The sequence below is a fragment of the Chlorocebus sabaeus genome, chromosome 17 (assembly GCF_047675955.1).
Source record: "Chlorocebus sabaeus isolate Y175 chromosome 17, mChlSab1.0.hap1, whole genome shotgun sequence".
In the NCBI taxonomy this organism is placed as follows: domain Eukaryota; kingdom Metazoa; phylum Chordata; class Mammalia; order Primates; family Cercopithecidae; genus Chlorocebus; species Chlorocebus sabaeus.
In genome coordinates, this window is record NC_132920.1 from 17,405,619 (window position 1) to 17,428,483 (window position 22,865).

Sequence of the window (22,865 nt, forward strand, 5' to 3'; positions counted from 1 at the left end):
GCTGGGATTACAGGCGTGAGCCACCATACCCAGCCTGAAATCTAATTCTTGATTTCAACTATAGATTATGGCTTCTCTTTTAACTTACAACTACAAAATATACCACATAGAAGAGATATGAAAAGAAAGAATACACAAATACATGCTGTTAGGATGATGTGATATTTTTATCTGTTCTATATTTTCATTAAAGATTCTATGGAAAATAAATAAACTTGCTTTCTTACTCATAAAACCTAACCATTGGCCTCAGGCAATTTCACCATCTGAAGCCTTCTTTATACTCAGAGTACAAGTGTTAAATATCATATTCATAGCTTTTTCTGGGTTCAAGTCGGCCTACAGGTCTCTTACATTCTCTTGAATAATTTCTCTTCCTCAGACTGTCTCTAAACTTTGACGTCTGGCTTTTCTCTTATTAATTCTGCTATCAAAACCATTACTGTATTTCTTCTCAATAACTGGGATTTTTATAAAAACGTGTTCAATGCTTTTGGCAATTGTTTTATTTCCCACATTGTTTAAGATAAACTTGCCAGCCAGGCGCGGTGGCTCACGCCTGTAATTCCAGCGCTTTGGGAGGCCGAGGCGGGCGGATCATGAAGTCAGGAGGTCGACACCATCCTGGCTAACACGGTGAAACCCCGTCTCTACTAAAAATACAAAAAATTAGCCGGGCGTGGTGGCGGGCGCCTGTAGTCCAGGAGGCTGAGGAAGGAGCATGGCGTAAACCCAGGAGGCGGAGCTTGCAGTGAGCCGAGATCGTGCCACTGCACTCCAGCCTGGGTGACAGAGCGAGACTCCGTCTCAAAACAAAACAAAACAAAACAAAACAAAAAGATAAACTTGCCTATTTCTCTATAAGTCCCAACTTTAAATCTGGATTTCTTTCATTAAGCAAACTAATAAAACTGTTGACTGACCACTGATTGCATATCATGCATGAACTGTCCTTGTTCAGGAACACTAGGTATAGCTGTGCTGGTGGCTTACGGATGAATGGAGGATATTTGCTAACATGTAACAAGAGGAAGACACACTGGTAGCAGTCCTTTCCTTAGGATTGAGTAATGACGTAAAAGACATTTGAGTATCTATGACCTTGCTTTTAGGCATTTACAGATCGATAGGGAACCCTTAAAAAACAGAAAACAGAAGAAATTTAAGATAGTAATTTATTTCTAATTTAATGAATAAACTATAAATTTCAAAGGTATTTAAGGAAGAAAGAGATGAAAGTGGACTGAAGCATTCAGGTACAGTTCTAAAAGTCAGTGGCATTTAAAAAGATGATTATGTTTGTTAAGATCAGTGGTCTTATCTATTTTTAGTTACATAAATTTTTTATGTGGGGGCAATCTTATCCACAAGGTAGATCATTAGAGACACACACAGTGGTTTGAGTGGTGTCAGGCACCTCCTTCCTCTTCTCAAATACCTTCTACTAACCTACCCCAACTTCACTGCCTGAAAATTGAGTTAAGGCACGGCTATCATAAGATGGTCTTTCAAAAAGGAAGATATTCCCAAAAGGCTAAACATACCAAACATGATCTATCCGGATGATTCTGATGAATGAGGCTGTTCGTGCCCCAGCTCAAACAGTTTAAGACAGGCCCTCAGGAGAAGATTTGGAGAAGAGACCACAGAAGCCGGGATGCCATCTGATACAGCAGCCTGTGGTTTTGCTTTCTTTGGTTCAGTTATCCGTGGTCATCTGTAGTCTGAAGATATTAAATGGAAGATTCCATAAATACACAATTTTAAATTTCAAACTGTGCTCCATTCTGAGTAGGGTGATGAAATCTCAAGCCATCCTATTCCATCCTGTCCATTTGTGAATCATCCCTTTGCCCAGTATATTTATGCTGTTTAACAAGCTTGTCCAACTTGGGGCCTGTGAGCCACACGTGGCCTAGGATGCCTTTGAACGTGGCCCAACACACAAATTCGTAAACTTTCTTGAAGTATTATGAGATATATATATACATATACATATATATATATATATTTTTTTTAGCTCATCAGCTATCATTAGTATTTTATGTGTGGCCCAAGACAATTCTTCTTCTTCTACTGTGGCCCAGGGAAACCAAAAGATTGGATACCCCTGCTGTCCAGGTTATCTGCCTGTTGACATCATAGGCTCCTGCATCCAACCATAGCCATGGCAATGACTCCATGATCCAGTGTCACTGATATGGTTTGGATCTGTGTTCCTACCCAAATCTCATGTTGAATTGTTATCCCCAGTGCTGGAGGTGGGGTTTGGTGGGAGGTGATTGGAGCATGAGGGCAGTTTCACATGGTTTGGCACCATCCTCCCTCGGTGCTGTCCTTGTGATAGTGAGTTCTCTATCTGGTTGTTTAAAAGTGTGTGGCACCTCCCCCTTCCCCTTGCTCTGGCTCCTGCCACTTAGGATGTCTCACTCTTCCTTTGCCTTCCACCATGATTGAAAGCTCCCTGAGTCCTCCCTAGAAGCAGAAGCTGCTATGCTTCCTGTACAGCCTGCAGAACCATAAGACAATTAAACCTCATTTTTAAATAAATTACCCAGTCTTGGGCATTTGTTTACAGCAATGCAAGAACTGATAAAATCACCCAAAGCAGATGACTCGTCTTCTGACATAATCATCAGAAGATGAATAGCAACCTAAAGCGCCATCACAATGCCTACGTCATTCACCTCAGCTCATTAAATCCCACAGGCATTTTATCATCTCACATCACCACAAGAAGAAGAAGGGCGAGCATAGTACAATGAGATATTTGAAGAGAGGGAGAAGGACTACATTCACATAACTTTTACAACATTATGTTGTTATAATGTTCTATTTTATTATTGTTATCATTGATCTCTTACTGTACCTAATTTATAAATTCAACTTATCATAGATACATATGTATAGGAAAAAACATACTGTATAGAGGTTTCAATATGAATCTGTGGTTTCAGGAATCCACTGGGGGGCTTTGAACATATCCCTTGTGGATACAGGGGAACTACTGTACTATATAAGCTTTATAGACAATGAATTTTGAGGTCCTGGGACACCTCTTCTGTTGAGATTCTAGCAAAGTCCCTTATATAAAAGAGTTCATTAAAAAGTTGTATTTTGTATAAACAAAGGTAAAAGAGCAGTAGAATCATTCTAACCATAGGTTTCTCCTTTTTCCCCTGAGTCTACTGTGTTATCAGCCCTTGAGTTCAGCCTTGGCTGTTGCAATTGGAGTGTAATCCATGAAGACAAACTCAGTGCAGAGGAGGTGGCTCACAATGCAAGGACAAGGGCACAAGGTGGAAGAAGAGACCAGAATACTTTTAGCAATGACAAGGAAGGATACATCAACTCAAAATAAATATACAGGGCAAAGGAGATGATGGGAGACATGTTGAGACAGAGGGGAGAAAAGGTGAAGGAGTAGAAGTTAACACAGTTATCAGCCCCCTTGTTTAGCACATCATGAGATCATCAGCTAAGGAGACAGGCAGGTTTGGGCTGGAATCTCAAGGAGAACTGAAAAGATTTTTAAAAACCCAGCTACTGTCCTCTTCTTTCCAATTCCACTACCTTCTGACCTAAACCTGTGAAAGAAAATGTTATCAACAAATATGTAGTCAATGATCTTCATGTGTCTGGCCTGAGAAAACAGCCATTAACCAAACAGACCTAATCCCTACTTTATTGGAATGTATAGGTCTAGTTGGAAAATATGGACCAGTAAGTATCAAAGAGTTGTGAGGAAGAAGCGTTCACTGGGGGCTAGTCCTTCTGGGGAGACATCATATAGCAGACCGATGCTATGACAGACAGGACTAGTTAAGAGAAGAGTTCAGGCTTCAAGTTGAGGCTCATTACTTTCCCCTCCAGACTAGCTAATTATTTCTTAGTGGATTTCCCAGCCTCCTGTCTCTTTCCAGTCCTATATACCACCACCAAATTAACCATTGTTATCATGATTATGCTCAAAAATGGTCAATAGTCCCCCAGTGCCTACTATTTAGGCTTCAAACATGTTAGGCTAAGATTGAAGGCATCTACCAGCCAGGGCCTAACCTTCTTTCCATACCTGGCTTCCACAACCCTCCATTCCAGCTAAACTCACAGACTGTCCTTCATACATACCATCCTTTATTACCTCTCCACTTTTGTCCCTGCCCATCATCTTGAGGGTTTTTCCTCCACAATCCACTCTTAATGTCTCATTTCCTCATGAAGACTCAACTCTCATGTCCATCAGAAAGTGTTCTCTGATCCCCAGTCTAGAAGCAACCTCTCTCTCATCTGAACATCCATGGAAATTTGTTAATACCTCTTTTAGAATTTTTTAAATGACATTCCTTGAACTGTGGTTATTTTTATACTCTTCACATCTTCCTATTATATTATCAACCTAAAGACAGGATTTGTGGCTCATCCACTCTTACACTCCATAATACTTTATACTCCAATAAAAAATAGATTTAGCTAAGGAAATACTCTGCTAATGTTTGTTGAAGTTAGTGCTAAAAAAAAAAAAAAGTCATATCGAATGGATGCTTGGAACTTCCCTGTGATCCTGCACACATTGATTCTTATGGATATATATTTTTTTTCTGCATTTCTGGAACACAAATATTCTAAATGCATACATACTTCATCCATCCATTCATTATTTAATATACGCATGTTGAATGCTGGCCAGATGCAAGGTATCCACAGGATAGGGAGGGTGCTGGCTCTGGCTTTATGCAGTGTATGCACTCATTGATCAATGTTTCTGTCATTTTGTGTCCCTTCTTTCCAGACAAAAGGAAGCAAAGACTCGCTGCACCTCATTACTGTCAGCAGAGAGCAATGTGTAATTGGAATGACCTTTGTATAAGTGGTGACCTATGGGGTCAGAATAAGCCTTATAATGTACAGAACCAAATTATGTGCAATTTTAAAATCGACAGAGAATATTGGCCTTTTAGAAATTCATCTCATATTTATTGTTTGAAGATTTTACTTTCAGAAGATATCAATTACCTTTCCCCTCTTTTTTTCTCTGCAATTATTTTCCTGGCATTCATTCAATAAAGAGCTTCAAGTCACTTTTTTAGATTGAAATCAACTTTGATGAAAATTGAAAATCAATGCTTTCCTCCTAATGACGTTAAGAGAAAAGCCTCCAATTTTGTAATTATAATCAATATATAAAGGGGAAGTGGCCGCAAATACACTGAACATCTTAAGAAGTCGAGTGGGTTTGGTTACTTTAATTTTTAAATAATCAGGACATTTTAAAAGTTGCTGTTTATAAAATACTTTTTAAAAATGTTATTACACGCACTATGAGTGCACCCAGTCTTGATGCCTCGTTAAAGCGTTAGCTGTCTAGCTCCTCCTCCCTGAGCCTTTCTTCTCATATTGGGTCTGGGGACACACATGCCATCTCTTTATTTCTGAGGATCCGTTACCCATTTCTCTGCACAAGTCTTCGGGGATCCGATCTATCTGTGCCTCCTTCAGCCAGGAGCCTCCGGATCTTTCCAGACTTCTTTGCAGGACTGCCTCATGTACTGAATCCATTTCTCTCATAGCCTGGCGCTTGGCAGGCAGGCTGGCGCTCCCTGGCTCTGCCTTCCCCATCTCCCTGTCTTTTCTCCCACGGCCCATCTGCCCCTCCTTTCCTCCACCCCCTTCTCCTCTCTGCTCCCCTTTATTTCCACTCCCCACCCGCGTGGCTTTGCTCTCCCTCTCCCCCCTCAGTTCGTCTGTATTTGGAGCTCCGGAAGCTGCCGGCGACTCTCCCCTGGAGCAGCGTGACTGACACCGGCTCCTATTCAGCTGGGAGGAGGGAGAGGGGAGGAGAAGGGGAGGGCCGCGGGAGGAGGGTGCGAGTGGCCGACCACGGATTTGCATTGCCGAGGACGGGACCCCAGGGCAGCGAAGCAGGTAATCCTGCAGCGGTCGAGGCCAGGCGAGGTGGGGAGGGGTCGGGGTGCAGGTGCTGGGGGCGCCTGGCGGCGGGCGCTGGCAAGTTGCGTCCGATGGGTAGGGTGGAGAAGCGGCCGGTACGCGGTGGCGGTGGCGGCAGCGCGCGGGGAATAAAGGCGGCGCGGGCGCGGGGGCCGGGGCGCGGGGACCGGGGCGCGGGGACCGGGGCGCGGGCGCGGGCGCACTCCCATCTGGGTCAGCGGAGCGGCGCGCCCTGCCCCCGCCTCCCCAGCTCCGGCGTCCTGGCCGCTCGGAAGGCGGGGTGCGGGCGGGAGCGGCCCGGGGTTGGCGGGCGGCCGCGGCCTCCCCACCCAGCGCCACCGCCCGCCCCGCCGCTCTAACTTTGGGGGGTCTCGTCCGCCCGGCCGTGAGTCTTCCAGGGGGGTGGGGTGGGAGTCGTTGAGCCGGCTCTGACCAGAGCCACCTCGATCAGAAAGTGCTGGAAAGAAACAGACCTGGCTTCCCCTCTGCAGAACCTGACTTGAGGCGATGAGTCACTTCTGAAAAATGCAGAGGCAACTGAGACTGGGGGAATGGCTCGGAAAAACGGCACCCGCCGCTGGCTCTCTGACTGCTTTGGGTAGAGGGGTGTTCATGGAAGTAGCCACCCTATCATCACTTTTAGGGCCAAAAATCAACCTGCAGATGGCCTTTTCTTTATTCTCATCAGAGTAGTGTTCGCTGCAAGTTGTAGCAATATTTGAATGGATGCATTCTTAAAAATGAGTATGTATGGGTTACTGCATTTAGGAAATTGAACCAGGACTAGATCCAAACAGCCAGAGTGGAGATGAACACTTGGTAAGAAGATCTAGGACCTTTGGTTTTATAGTCATGGAAATACAGAAGCTTCTGGGACTTGAGCACTGTAGTTTATTGAGTACTCCTATTTCTTTACTGCTTGTGTAGATTTCATTTAAGCAATGTTCCTTAGAATTCTTGGTAAACTATCTAAGCCCACTTAGTGTAAAATTACAATGGTAGAGTGAACTTTAGAGAATTGGATTGATCGTTACTAGCGTCTAATTAGACTGCAAGCCTCTCGAGAGCAAGGATGGGTTGTTTGGTAGTTCCTACAGCACCAAACAGTATTTGGCTCACAGCATGTAATGGATGGACAATAAAAGTGTGTAAAATAGTTAATTCAGTACCTTAAGTGTAGATGGAGCATGACTTCTTGAATATACTGCATATTTTGCAAGGAAAGGCGACTTCTTCTTGAATGCCGACATTTAAAAAAATTCTTAATAACATTACAATCGAAGTGTCATATAAATACTTCTTATGGATAAAGAGAAAAAGAAGTTACCTATCAGGAATCAGGAAAGTGATTATCAAGGTGGTCTTTGCTAGTAGGAAGTAGGTTTTTGTTCCCCATCGTTAATGTGAGAAGTAATTTAATTTGTTGATACAGGATAGGGTTTCGTAAACCTTTGAGTTAAGAGCTAGATAGTAAACATGTAGGTTGTGCAAGCTGTATGGTCTCTTTAGCAACTACTCAGTTCCACGGTTATAGTTTGAAAGCAGGTAAAGACAATACCTGTAGGTTGTGTTTCACTTTATTTACAGACATTGAACCTTGAACTTTTAACCAGTAACAAAATATTCTGGTTTTTTCCAGGCATTAAAAAATGTAAAAACTATTCTTAGCTTGAGGGAGGAGCAGAAAACACAAGAGAGAGGGGAATGGATTTGTCCTTCTACTAGTAGTTTGCTACTCCCACTGCTTGACTCTGTGCTAGAATCAGGAGAGGAACCTTTTGAAAGGATTAATGGGCCACATTCTCTTGAGTGCCTGTTACAGCTTGGTAGTTAAGTTAAATACCCTCCAGAAAAGCATTAACTTATTTTGAGCATTATGGTGTTTTGTTTTGTTTTGAATATTTCCTAACATCTTTATGCATGAGGTTTGTTTTGTTTTTAATTTATTATGTAACATTTTGTACATAAAAATAATATGCTAAGTCTAGGTAAGTTATGAACATTATAGTCAACTGAACAACTGTGAACCCATCACTAGGTTTATAAACTAGGGCTTAAGAACTAGACAGTTGTGAAAAGATAGCTCATAGAATGGGAGGAAATATTTAGGAATCGTGTATCTGATAAGGGATTTGTATCCACAACATATAAAGAGTTCTTACAACTCAATAATAAAAAGAAAAATAATCCAATTTAAAAATGGGCAAAGGATCTGAATAGCTATCTACCGAGAAGATATACAAATGGCTAATAAACCCATGAAAAGATGCTCAACATTATTCATCAGGGGAATGCAAATCAAAACCATGATGGGATACCACTTTATACTCACGAGCATGGCTATAATCAAAAATTCAGATAATAAACGCTGGTGAAGATGTGGAGGAATTGGAACCTTCGTACACTGCTGATGGGAATATAAGATGGTGCCCTCACTTTGGAAAAGTTTGGCAGTTCTTCAAATGAAACATAGAGCTACCGTATGACCTAGCAATTCCATTGTAAATATATGTCCAGGAGAAATTAAAACATATGCTCACAAAAAAACGTGTAAACAGATGTTGACAGCAACACCATTCGTAATAATCAAGAGGTGGAAACAAACCAAATGACCATCAGTTGATGAGTGGATAAATAAAAGGTGGTATATCCATTCAGTGAGCTATCATTTGGCCATAAAAAGGAGTGGAGTACTGATGCAAGCTACGGCATGGATGAATCTTGAAAACATTATGCTAAGTGAAAGAAGCCAGTCAGAATATCACGTACTGTATGATCTAGTCATATGAAAACGTCCAGACCAAGGAAATGTATAGAGCTGGAAAGTAGATTTTTTTGTTGCTTAGGGCTGAAGGGGTTGGAGGTGGGTTGGGTAGGGAAGTGATAGATAAAGGTCACAGGGTTTCCTTTTTAAGCTGAAACATGAAAATATCCTCTAATTGACTGTAGTGATAGTTGCACATATCTGTAAATACACTAAAAACCATTGATTTGTACACCTTAAATGGGTGAATTGTGTGGTAGCTAAATTACATCTCAATAAAATTGTTAAAGAAAATAAACAGAAGACTGGGGGAGGAAGTACTAGATTGTTAGCATCCTGTTGCATCTTTGTGTTTTTCCTCTGTGCCTGCTCTCATGTCCCTCCCAACCCTGAATTTTGTGTTAATCATTCCCTGGTTTATTGTAAAACAGTTTTATCACATGTATATATTCCGAAACAATAGTGTTTAGGTGTGTTTTTTGTATTATGAAAAATGGTATTTATAATCTCACATTCTTTCTTGAGATGGAATCTGTCACCCAGACTGGAATGGAGTGGCACAGTCTCAGCAACTTCCACCTCTCAGGTTCAGGCGATTGTCCTGCCTCAGCCTCCTGAGTAGCTGGGATTACAGGCACATGCCACCACACCTGGCTAATTTTTGTATTTTTAGTAGAGAAGAGGTTTTACCACGTTGGCCAGGCTGGTCTCAAACTCCTGACCTCAGGTAATCTGCCCTTCTCGGCCTCCCAAAGTACTGGGATTACAAGCGTGAGCCACCGCACCCAGCCTAACCTCGCATTCTTAAAATTCAACATTAGGTCATTAAGAATTACCCACATTGGGCCGGGCGTGGTGGCTCACTCCTGTAATCCCAACACTTTGGGAGGCCGAGGCAGGTGGATCACGATGTCAGGAGATCGAGACCATCCTGGCTAACACGGTGAAACCCCGTCTCTACTAAAAAGTACAAAAAATTAGCCAGGCGTGGTGGCAGGTGCCTATAGTCCCAGCTACTCTGGAGGCTGAGGCAGGACAATCGCCTGAACCTGAGAGGCGGAAGTTGCAGTGAGCTGAGACTGTGCCACTCCATTCCAGTCTGGGCGACAGATTCCATCTCAAGAAAGAATGCGAGATTATAGATACCTTTTTTTATAAATCAAAAAACACACCTAAACACTACTGTTTCGGAATACATACATGGGATAAAACTGTTTTACAATAAACCAGGAGAATGGTGTGAACCCAGGAAGCAGAGCTTGCAGTGAGCGGAGATGGCGCCACTGCACTCCAACCTGGGCGACAGAGCGAGACTCCATATAAAAAAAAAAAGAATTACCCATGTTGTTGCATGTAGGTATGTAATATTTCTTGGCAAATGTTCCATGATTTATTTCACCATTCTCGTTGACAGGCATTTGGGTTGGTTCCCATGTTTTGCTATTACAAAGAATGCTGCTTTGGAGACTTTTTTCCATGTGTCTTGGCACATATGCGCAAGAGTTCTTTGGTGTGAATGTGCCATGTATTTTAATGGCAAAAAAAAAAAAAAAAAAAAAAAAACCTGATTCTCCTTTGACTTACACATTGATGGCATGTAACCACTTACTCATTTCCCCAAACCAAGATAAAATGACTAGATCTGACATTGTGACTTCTCATCCTATTTACATTCTAGTTGTAAATATATTTCCCAGTGTTTTGAGAAGTGTGGAAAATCTAAAATTTCACAGCTGAATTTCACAGCAGAACCTTTTAACCCAGTCACTCATGGGCATCTTCATCTCCTTATATCACCTGGGTTTAGGATGGGAGGGAGGACAACGTTATTGTTACATCAAAGGAACATTACTTTAATCAGAGTACATGAGTGGTTACTAAACCTCACTAAAAGTTGCCTTGTATTGTATATCCTGCTGGGTGGTCTAGTATTTCCGATATGATTTAGTTAGGTAATTCTGGTAACAGTGAGCCTTGGGCAGATCTAGATCTGTCGTTGACTTAGGCTGTGAGCTTTTGCCGTTCATTCAGGATATTTCTCCTTGAACTTAGAAGGGGGAAAGCACCTTAAAGTCTGAACAAATCTTTATGAGGAATTTTTAAATTGCTGTTAACTGGAGACGGAGTCTCGCTCTGTCGCCCAGGCTGGAGTGCAGTGGCTGGATCTCAGCACACTGCAAGCTCCGCCTCCCGGGTTCATGCCATTCTCCTGCCTCAGCCTCCCCAGTAGCTGGGACTACAGGCGCCCCCTACTTCGCCTGGCTAGTTTTTTGTATTTTTTAGTAGAGATGGGGTTTCACTGGGTTAGCCGGGATGGTCTCGATCTCCTGACCTCATGATCCGCCCGTCTTGGCCTCCCAAAGTGCTAGGATTACAGGCTTGAGCCACCGCGCCCGGCCTGTTTTAAACTTTTTTTTTGAGATGGAATCTCGCTGTGTTGCCCAGGCTGGAGTGCAGTGGCACAATCTCAGCTCACTGCAAGCTCCGCCTCCTGGGTTAACACCATTCTCCTGCCTCAGCCTCCCAAGTAGCCAGGATTACAGGTGCCCGCCACCACACCCAGCTAATTTTTTTGTGTTTTTAGTAGAGACAGAGTTTCACCGTGTTAGCCAGGATGGTCTGGGTCTCCTGACCTCGTGACCCACCTCAGCCTCCCAAAGTGCTGGAATTACAGGCGTGAGCCACCGCATCCGGCCCAACTGTAAAAATTTTTAAGCATACTATTCAGTGGCATTAAGCTCATTCTCACTGTTGTGCAACCATTACTATTGTCCATCTCCAGAACTTTTTCATCATCCAAAACTGAAACTTTGTACCCACTAAACATAACTCTGGATTCTCCTCTTCCCCAATCCATGGAAACCACCATTCTACTCTCTGTCCCTGAATTTGCCTATTCTAAGTACCTTATACAATATTTGTCCTTTTGCTACATGAACTTTTGTTTGTTTGTTTTTGAGATGGATTCTCGCTCTGTCACTCACCCAGGCTGGAGTGCAGTGGCGCCATCTCGGCTTGCTGCAACCTCCGCCTGCCGGATTCAAGCGATTCTCATGCCTCAGCCTCCCCAGTAGCTGGGATTACAGGCACGTGCCACCACCCAGCTAATTTTTGTATTTTTAGTAGAGACAGGGTTTCATCATGTTGGCCAGGCTGGTCTCGAACTTCTGACCTCAGGTAATGCACCTGCCTCGGCCTCCCAAAGTGCTGGGATTATAGGGATGAGCCACCACACCCGGCCTACATGAGCTTTTATATCCGGGGAAATTCCATCTTGTTCTGTTTCTCTCTTTAATAGACACTTTTCCCACTTTAGGAAAATATGGCTTCTTTCACTGAGAAATTATGTGAAGGGATTGTTTCCCTTTCAGTGTACAGCCCTATACAGAAAAAGACATAGAATGTTTTCTAAAACCAGAAGAAGAAATTATGACTATTATGAATGGCGTGTTCATCTACCCTGTCAAGTTAATTAGGCATCTAATAATCCTGGCTTCTCATTGAACACTTAGCCACCTGCAGAAGCTGCACTAGCCCCTGATTCTTAAAATTTCGCATTTACCTGATACATGAATGAAGTAAATCACCTTTGATGTTCCTATCAGGCCTCAGCTTTTCAGAATTTAAAGGCCATTCTGCAATATAGAAGTCTGATCTAAAATCTCTTTTGTTTTGATGGGAAGGGGTATTCTGAGAGGCTGAAGGAGGGTTCCAAGAGGCTGAACATAGAAGGGAGTTAACCTAAATGGCAGTTCTGAAGAGGAAGATGGTTCCTGGAGAAGTTAGATGCTGGAGACACCAAAGACAGACCTGTAGTGGCCGGGCACGGTGGCTCACGCCTGTAATCCCAGCACTTTGGGAGGCCAAGGCGGGTGATCACGAGGTCAGGAGATCGAGACCATGCTGGCTAACATGGTGAAACCCCGTCTCTATTAAAAATAAAAAAAAAAAAAAAAAAAAAAAAATTAGCCGAGCATGGTGTCACGTGCCTGTAGTCCCAGCTACTTGGGAGGCTGAGGCAGGAGAATCACCTGAACCCAGGAGGCGGAGGTTGTAGTGAGCTGAGATCGCACCACTGCACTCCAGTGTGGGTGACAGAGTGAGACTCCATCTCAAAAACACACACACACACAAAACAGACCTGTAGTACGTAGACAGCTTTGTTGTCCTATTATTGTGCACAGTTTAATGAGAAAATAACCTCTGTTACTTTGCATCATTCCATTTGGAAATCCAGAGAAATTCTGGGATCCATTGGTTGACTTACTCCCTCTTATGTTGAGTGACTGCTGGTATCCCTAGCATCTAGGAATGCAAAAATGAAGATCGGTGAAAGAAGACAGAATGAATAGATGACACTTAAACTGTAAACATAAGTCTCAAAGAATCTGTTCTGATGATTATCATCATTTCCTACTTTGTTTCTATTTAGTTTTAGTCAGAGAAGAATCACTGGATTCTTGGCCGGGCGCAGTGGCTCACGCCTGTAATCCTAGCACTTTGGGAGGCAGAGGCCGGTGAATCACGAGGTCAGGAGATCGAGACCATCCTGGCTAACACAGTGAAACCCCAGCTCTACTAAAAATATAAAAAAAATTAGCTGGGTGTGGTAGCAGGTGCCTGTAGTCCCAGCTACTCAGGAGGCTGAGGCAGGAGAATGACGTGAACCTGGGAGGCAGAGCTTACAGTGAGCCGGGATCACCCCACTGCACTGAAACCTGGGTAACAGAGCGAGACTCCGTTTAAAAAAAAAAAAAAAAAAGAATCACTGGATTCTTATGAAAATGAATTATTTTATCCTAAGGCAACAAGAACAGTTAAATTGGACCACACTAAGAAAATGAGATGATCAGATTTTTCAGAACCAGGTAAAAGAGGCTTCCAGATGGCGTATGTATAGTTCAGTCTGGTTATAGTGTGATGCACTGGAGGTGGAGGCATCCATTTGTAATCTTAGTTTGGAAGCTGCTATGGGCTGAATGTTTATGTCCTCCCAAAATTCATATGTTGAAATCCTCACTGCCATTGTGATGGTATTAGGAGTGGAAGGCCTTGGGAAGTGAATAGGTCCTGGGGCAGAGCACTCATGAATGTACTGGTGCCCTTATGAAAGAGAACCAAGAGAGACCCTTTGCTCCTTTCGCCAAGTAAGGACACAGCAAGAAAGTGCCGTCTATGAGCCAGAAAGGGGGCCTTGATCTGCATTGACCTTGGACTTCCCAACCTCCAGAACCGTGAGAAACAAATTTCTGTTGTTTATAAGCTATCCAGTCTGTGGTGTTTTGTTATAGCAGCCTGAAAGGAACTAACATAGTAACCTATGTATTACCCAAACTGTGCAAGTGATAGATCAATATGATATGTGTGATCTTTCCATCGAATGCGTACTGCCCTGGTATTGCTACTCACCCCCTCCAGTGGCAGGAAAAACAAATGTCTGGCCTAATGAGTTAGGTTGGTTGATGGACAGGTTCAACTAATTGGTTACTTGACATGAGGTAGGCTAAATGCAGATAGTCTTTCTCTCGGCGGTTAGGCTAGAAGCTGTGGCTAGAGATTTTCAGGGTACAATGCAGATCCACAATTATTTAGGCAATTTCAAGTTTACGTTTTTATTTCTCCTCCATTTGAATTTCTTCTCTGTTTCTTAGTACTTCTCTCTGTGTTCAGAGTTTCCACTGTAGACAACCCTCCACTCCCCCTCCTTCCATCTTGCTTCAGAACAGCCTGTCTCTTCTTTAGGAATTCACTCCCCTCAATGCCTTTCTGAATGGAAGGTGGACAATTATCTAATTGAAAGTCTTCAGTAATTGAAAACTTTAAAAGAAGATTGTTAATAGTGTGAGTCTCTATATAATATATAATTGGGATGGAACTCTTTTTTATGCTTCTTATTTTGGTTCAGCAATCTTTAAACTGTGTGCATTTGCTATATGCAAAGGCTTCCCAAAGGTACATATGCACAAGTGTTTTGAGAATATAAATGTCCAAATCCTCCTCTTCCATATGTGCTTTTTCCTAAGACTAATCTTGATGACAATGGACCTGTAATGGAGACATAAGTTCTCTTTCTCATCTGCTTTTCCATAATCACCTTTCTCTCACTTTCCTCGTAAAAAGCGTATGTCTACCCCATTTTCCTAATCCATTTTACTAAATGGTTTATGGCTAACCCATTTTAATAAATTGCTTTACCCAAGGATGTAAAACTCTAGGGGATGGGGAGGGCAAAAAAGGGGGATATTTCTGAATATAAATTTCGTTGCAAGGGTGAGAAAGCAAATGACTCTATAGTCTGAGCAGAGATCCTTTTGCCAATCACGTGTTTTCTAAATCTGTCTTAAAAAACAAAAAGCGAAGGCCAATCTAATCAAATCGTAAACTGATATTAAAGGATAAACTCTAAAAGAGAATGAAATTTTGACTCTCATACAAATAAAATATAGACATTTTCAAACTTATTTAAAATATGAGAGAACCAGAAAGGTCTTCCAGTCAATTTAAAGGAGATCATTTATAAGAGTGCTGGAATGAATTTGCTTAATACATATAAAACTGGCTTCTTCTACAATGGGAGAGAGAAGGTGATTGGACTTCCACAGGATAAAGTTTATTTGCATGTCCGTATGACTTGCTTTACTATCAGATTTCTACAAGTTAACTTATATCTCAACAGAGTTGTAAAATAGCTTAGTCAAAGGCAATAAATGACAGAGATGACCCAGATGAACAAGTATTAGGGTACTCATGAAATTTGTCTTCTCAGTTTTTCCTTACACTGACACTTAAAATCGGTTTTTTTGTTTGTTTGTTTTTTGAGACTAAGTCTTGTTCTGTCACCCAGGCTGGAGGGCAGTGGTGTGATCTCGGCTCACTGCAAGCTCCATCTCCCGGGTTCGCGCCATTCTCCTGCCTCAGCCTCCCAAGTAGCTCTAATTTTTTGTATTTTTAGTAGAGACCGGGTTTCACCGTGTTAGCCAGGATGGTCTCGATCTGCTGACCTCGTGATCTGCCCGCCTCGTCCTCCCAAAGTGCTGAGATTACAGGCGTGAGCCACTGCAGCCGGCCTAAAATAAGTTTTGATATTTCACTACCATGTGATGTTGAAGGAGTTCAAAAAATTAAGTGACATTTCTATAACAAAATTCCTCCCTTTCCATCTCCTCATTATGTTTCCCAGCATTACATTGATAAAAACAAAAAATCAGACTCAAACTGATGCTCAACCTTGACTCATTTTATTTTTATTTTATTATTATTATTTTTTATTGAGATGGAGTCTTGCTTTGTCGCCCAGGCTGGAGTGCAGTGGCACGATCTTTGGCTCACTGCAAGCTCCACCTCCCGGGTTCAAGTGATTCCTGTGCATCAGCCTCCTGGCTAGCTTGGACTACAGGCGCTAGCCACCATGCCTGGCTAATTTTTTTGTACTTTTAGTAGAGAAGGGGTTTCACCATGTTGGCCAGGCTGGTCTCAAACTCCTGACCTCAGGTGATCTGCCCACCTCGGCCTCCCAAAGTGCTGAGATTACTGGTGTGAGCCACTGCGCCCAGCCACCTTGACTCATTTTAATAAATAGCACATCCAGTATCCATAAAGTAATGAAAAATGAAAGTGTTCAAAAGAGAGAGAGAAAGTTGCTTTTTATTTACTTTTAGTAATTATTTGTCAAAATTTGTAATATTTGTGTTGTTTTCTAAGTAGTGTCCTACTAATAGTAACAATGGTATTGGTATAGCTTTTTTTTAAAAAAGTTTTGACCATTGAATTAGAATTTAAATTTAAATAATGTTTTTGATGCAGAAAAGTATGGTAGGCTAATGAGTAAAATATACTAAAGCGTAAAATATACTAAATCATAAAATATGTAAAATTAGGATAAACTTCTGTAGCGCACGAAGCGTGGAAATATAAGTTCAGGGAGAAAATGGAATTATGCAAAAGTTGTGACTATTATAAGAGCAGCCTGTTCCTCTATTCTTTTAAAATGAGGAAGAAGGAATTTCACTGGACATAGAAGATACTTTTATATGTCAGTATTTACAGTGTTGGAAGTTACATTCTTTGCAACTATTCACATTTTGGTGACAGTTTCTATATGCCAATCTAAAAATGTGCAAGAGGCTTTTACAAAATTCTTTTAGGGTATATACAAGTAAGAAAATTGAAGACTCCTGTTGTAGCTCACCCTGCTGCTATTTTCTGACCAAAAGCCGAGGGTCAGTAATTGTGGCAAAACCTTTCTAGTTCAGTATTGGTAAAGGAACCAATTCATTAATTGACGTAGTTCTAGTGACTCCTTGTTTTACTGGATGTCCCTCAGGAAGACATTTAAGAATTAAAGGTCTTGGTCGGTCACGGTGGCTCGCGCCTGTAATCCCCCGTACTTTGAGAAGCTGAGGCAGGTGGATCATGAGGTCAGGTGTTCGAGACCAGCCTGGCCAACATAGTGAAACTCCGTCTCTATTAAAAATGCAAAAAATGGCTGGGTGGTGGCTTATGCCTGTAATCCCAGCAATTTGGGAGGCCGAGGTGGGTGGATCACGAGGTCAGGAGATCAAGACCATCCTGGCTAACACGGTGAAACCCTGTCTCTACTAAAAATACAAAAAATTAGCTGGGCGTGGTGGTGGGTGCCTGTAGTCCCAGCTACTCTGGAAGCTGAGACAGGAGAATGGCGTGAACCCAGGAGGCGGAGCTTGCAGTGAGCAGAGATCAGGCCATGGCACTCCAGCCTGGGAGATAGAGCGAGACTCCATTCAAAAAAAAAAAAAAAAATTAGCTGGACGTGGTGGCACACACCTATAATCCCAGCTACTCCAGAGGCTGAGACAGGAGAATGGCATGAACCCAGGAGGCAGAGGTTGCAGTGAGCCAAGATCACACCACTGCACTCCAACCTGGGTGACAGTGTGAGACTTCATCTCAAAAAAAAAAAAAAAAAAAGAATTAAAGGTCTTAGTACTTATGACACCTCTCAAAAAAGGATAACAGCCATTACATTTTATTTATTTATTTGTAGGCAGTTATATCTTTACTTTATTCATCTTTATTGTTCTCCTCTTTGGAGGTACTCACTGGAAGGTATTGTGTGAGTGCGGGTGTATAACAGACAGAAGACAGACAGACAGCACTACATGGGCTGTCCCGCTTACCCATGAGGGATATGTTCTAAGACCCCCTGTTGATGCCTGAAAGCATGGATAGTACCAAGTCCTATATGGACCACGTTTTTTCCTATACATACCTACTGTGATAAAGTTTAATATATAAGGCCAGGTGCGGTGGTGCACGCCTATAATCCCAGCACTTTGGAAGGCCAAGGTGGGTGGATCACCTGAGGTCAGGAGTTTGAGATCAGCCTGGCCAACATGGTGAAACCCCAACTCTACTAAAAATACAAAAATTAGCCAGGTGTGGTGTCAGACGCTTGTAATCCCAGCCACTTGGGAGGCTGAGGCAGGAGAATCGCTTGAACCCGGGAGGCAGAGGTTGCAGGGAGCTGAGATCACACCACTGCACTCCAGCCTCGGCGACAGAGTGAGACTCCGTCTCAAAATTTTAAAAAGTTTATAAATTAGGCATAGTAAGAGATTAACAGTAATTAACTAGTAATAAACTAGAACATTATTGCCATATCCTGTAATAAAGGTTATGTGAATGTGCGGTCTCTCTCTCTCTCAAAATATCTTATTGTACTGTGCTCACCTATATTTGGGCCATGGTTGACCATGGGTGACTGAAACTACAGACAGTGAAACTGGGAAAAGGGCAACTACTCTATTTGGATCTGTAAATGTATAGCTTTCACCAAGTTTGGAAGTTTTTGGTCATGATTTCTTCTTTTGTTTATTATTATTATTATTATTTTATTTGAAGCAAAAAAGCATAAAGTTTTGTTTTTTTGAAACAGGGTCTCACTCTGTCGCTCAGGCTGGAAGGCAGTGGCACAATCTTGGCTCACTACAACCTCAATCTCCTGGGTTCAAGTAATCCTCCTGTCTCAGCTTCCCAAGTAGCTGGGACTACAAGTGCACGCCACCACACTCAACTAATTTTTAAGTTTTTTATAGAGACAGGGTCTCCCTGTGTTGCCCAGGCTGGTCTTGAACTCCTGAGCTCAAGCGATCCCCCTGCCCCAGCCTCTGAAAGTGCTGGGATTAGAGGTGTGAGCGACTGCGCCCAGCCGGAGCAGTGGTTTATGTCTATTTCAGTTTGCAAAGCCTTTGGGACTGTCCCACACATGCACAGCTCAGGGACTTGTGCTGGTTCATACACAGAGCCAGGGCATCCCCTTCTTTAGCTCTCTCCTCTCTGGGATTCTCGCCACACACCTCTACCCCAAGATCTTTTTTTCCTGTTCTTCTGGAAAGATTGAATTTATTTTAAAGTTTACGCTGCTTATGTTGCTGTAGTACAGTTCTCTAAGACTTGGGGCCATCCTTAGGACACAGTAGCAAGAGGAATAAAATACCAGGAATTCTCCCCATACTTTGTGGACCACGAGGTCCCCTGTTCCCCTACTTTTCTGTCAGTAAGCCCATATTTCTTTCTTTGTTGCGGGGGGTTGGGGGATGGTGGGGGCGGAGTCTTGTTCTGTCGCCCAGGCTGGAATGCAGTGGTGCGATCTCGGCTCACTGCAACCTCCGCCTCCTCGGTTCAAGCAATTCTCCTCCTCAGCCTCCTGCATAGCTGGGATTACAGGCGCGTGCCACCACGCCCGGCTAATTTTTGTAATTTTAGTAGAGACAGGGTTTCACCATGTTGGTCAGGCTGGTCTCAAACTCCTGACTTCGTGATCCGCCTGCCTCGGCTTCCCAAAGTGCTGGGATTACAGGCGTGAGTAACTGCGCCTGGCCCAGGTTTCTTTTGAACAAACCTTCAGGTGCCTGTGCTTCTGCTCACTGTTCTGCCGCACAGTTCTGTGACTACAGCCACGTTTGGGAGAGAAAAATGCAAACAAAACCCAAAACCTGGGCTTTCCTCACACTCTTCTGTCAGTCAGGCCCCCCTTTCCAGTTCCTCTGGCCAAAAGGAGGGGGTTCTGTTGGAGTGTTTACTACCTGCACCCCCACACAATTCTGACTTCAGGTTGACCCTGAAGAAGAAAATAAGAAGAAAACCCAGCGTTTTACTCCCAAATGGGTTCCCTTTTTAATTTTGATTCTTCTCAATTCATGTACTATTGTTTTGTCTTTTGGAATCAGATAGTTGCCTTTTGTGTTTTGAACACTGTTTGGAGAGAGGCTGAAATGAGCTTTCGTCCTCCTTGAGTATCCCTGGTAGCCCCATCCTCTTTTTGAAGCTTTCTCGTTTCCTTTTTCTCCTCTGTTTCTTCCACACCATTCTTTTCTCTCCACTTTACCCACTTTCTCCGTTTTCCCTTTTACTTTGGGCTCCCAGGTTCAAAGAGCAAAAAGAGAAGAACCTTCAGTTTTTTTTTTAGTCGTCAACAGCACAGTTGAAAACTCTGACTGATGGTGTTGAAGTAATAAATTGAGGCTGGGTGTGGTGGCTCATGGCTGTAATCTCAGTACTTTGGGAGACTGAGTCAGGAGGATCATTTGAGCCCAGGAGTTCAAGGTTGCAGTGAGCTATGATTGTGCCATTGCACTCCAGCCTGGGCAACTGAGTGAGACCCTGTCTTAAAAAAAAAAATGGCCAGACGCAGTGCCTCACACCTGTCATCCCAGCACTTTGGGATTACAGGCAGGTCGATCAGCTGAGGTCAGGAGTTCAAGACCAACCTTGCCAATGTGGTGAAACCCCGTCTTTACCAAAAAACACAAAAATTAGCCAGGTGTGGTAGCGCATGCCTGTAATCCCAGCCACTCAGGAGGCTGAGGCAGGAGAATCCATTGAACCTGGGAGGTGGAAGTTGCAGTCAGCTGAGATCCTGCCGCTGCACTCCAGCCTGGGCGACAGAAGAAGACTTTGTCTCAAAAACAAACAAACAAAAATCAAAGTCAAGTGTGAAAGTAGACCCAGGAAGCTAGAGACACATGCTTCTTCAAGGGGGCTGGAGGAATGCTTGGGCCACATTGATCACCTGGCTATTTTATTTTACATCAGATGATCGCACTTGGATTTGTTAGTAACTTCTATTCATAAAACTGGCCCAGCACTTAAGAACTGATCTTTAAGGTTTTTCTTTTTTCATTTTCTTTTAAGAGAGTTGCTGAATCTGTTATTTAATTGCATATAATTACAATGAATGCTGGTAAATTTTGAGATTACAAGGAATTTCAACAAACCTTATTACTCATTGTCTGAGTCCATTAGTATTGCTATAAAGGATACCTGAGACTAATTTATAAAGATAAGAGGTTTATTTGGCTCACAGTTCTCCAGGCTGTACAAGAAACATCTGCTTCTAATGAAGGCCTCAGGCTGCTTCCATTCGTGGGGATAGTTGAAGGGAAGCTGGAATGCGCAGATTACATGGCGAGAGAAGAAGCAGGAGGAGAGGAGAGGTGCCAGGCTCTTTTTTTTCTTGCCACTCTATAGCTCACAAGTAGATGCCAGCCTCTTATTAACAACCAGCTCTCTTGGGAACGAATAGAGCAAGAACTCACTGCTGTGAGAATGGCACCAAACCATTCGTGAGGGATCCGCACCCATGACCTAACACCTCCCACCTCCCACCTCCCACCTCCCACCTCCCATTAGGCTCTACCTGGGGATCAGATTTCAACATAAGTTGGAGGGAGTCAAACAAACCAAACCATAGCACTTACCATTCCAGAGAGACAAGGCATTCTTCACATTGAAATGACAGAATTTAATAAAGTAAAACATTTCTAGTCATGAGAAGTGACTGACTATATAAAATGGTAGCCTCTTTTATGCTTTCAGTCCGTGGTGCTTTTGATATCCCTCTGGTTGCAGTCTGCAGTGATTTTGCAGTGTATGTGTTCTGTGGTGTGGTTTGAGAAGTGTGGTGTGTCAGGCTGGGCGGGGTGGCTCATGCCTGTGTGGGCAGAGGATTACCTAGGTGCCGAGGCAAGAGACTGAAGGCACAAACTGTTTCAGTATAATAAGGACAATAGTTAGAATAAGAATAGTCATAATACAAATTAGACATAGAGATGATCATGAACAATTATCAATTTTTATAGACATTATTAATTATTAGCTTTTAATATTACTCCTTGTTGCATTACTAATACAACCTAGGAATGGTGGGTATGGGGTCAGGTGCTAAAGGGACATTGTGAGAAGTGACCTAGAAGACAAGAGGTGAGCCTTCTGTCACGCCCGCATAAGGGCTGCTTGAGGGCTCCTTGGTCAAACGGTAACCCCAGTGTCTGGGAAGGCACCGGTTACTTAGCAGACCACAAAAGGGAGTCTCCTTTCCTTGGAGGAGTCAGGGAACACACTGCTCCGCCAGCTTCTTGTGGAAGGCTGGATATTATTCAGGCCTGCCCGAAGTCATCAGGAGGCCTAAACCCCTCCCTGTGGTGCTGTGCTTCAATGGTCATGCTCCTTGTCCACTTTTATGCTCCTCCCATACCCCTGATTCCTCTTTAAAGTTCATAGTAGATAGTGGTAGAAAAAAATCGTGAAAGTCTTAAAGTCTTTGATCTTTCTTGTAAGTGCAGAGAAGAAAACGCTGACATATGCTGCCGTCTCTCTGCTTCGGCTACCTAAAAGGGAAGGGCCCCCTGTCCTGTGATCACGTGACTTGCTTTACCTTGTCAGTCACTTAGAAGATTCACCCTCCTTACCCTGCCCGCTTGTCTTGTATGCAGTAAATATCAGTGAGTGTAGCCGTTTGGGGCCATGACCTGTCTCTGCGTCTTCTTGGTAGTGTTCCCCTGGGCCCAGCTGTCTTTTCTTCTATCTCTTTGTCTTGTGTCTTTATTTCTACGATCTCTCTTCTCCACACATGAGGAGGAAAACCCACAGGCCCTGTAGGGCTAGTCCCTATATACCTGTAATTCCATCACTTTGGGAGGCTGAGGCAGGCGGATCACCTGAGGTCAGGAGTTCGAGACCAGTCTAGCCAACATGGTGAAACCCTATCTCTACTAAAAATACAAAAGTTAGCCAAGTGGGTGCCTGTAATCCCAGCTACTCAGGCGGCTGGGGCAGGAGAATCACTTGAACCCAGGAAGTGAAGGTTGTGGTGAGCCAAGATCATGCCACTGCACTC

The 22,865-nt window shown here is 43.1% G+C and overlaps 1 protein-coding gene across 1 annotated transcript in view; it reads left to right on the forward strand.

Annotated features, from left to right (window-relative positions):
• The first annotated feature begins 5,770 nt into the window (after nt 1-5,770).
• The window catches only part of CAP2 (cyclase associated actin cytoskeleton regulatory protein 2), a 166,699-nt gene continuing 149,604 nt past the window's right edge, over nt 5,771-22,865 (forward strand). The window contains exon 1 of the mRNA XM_007973609.3: nt 5,771-5,922. The gene's annotated coding sequence lies outside the window, so the exon portion shown is untranslated. The remainder of the gene's footprint in view (nt 5,923-22,865) is intronic.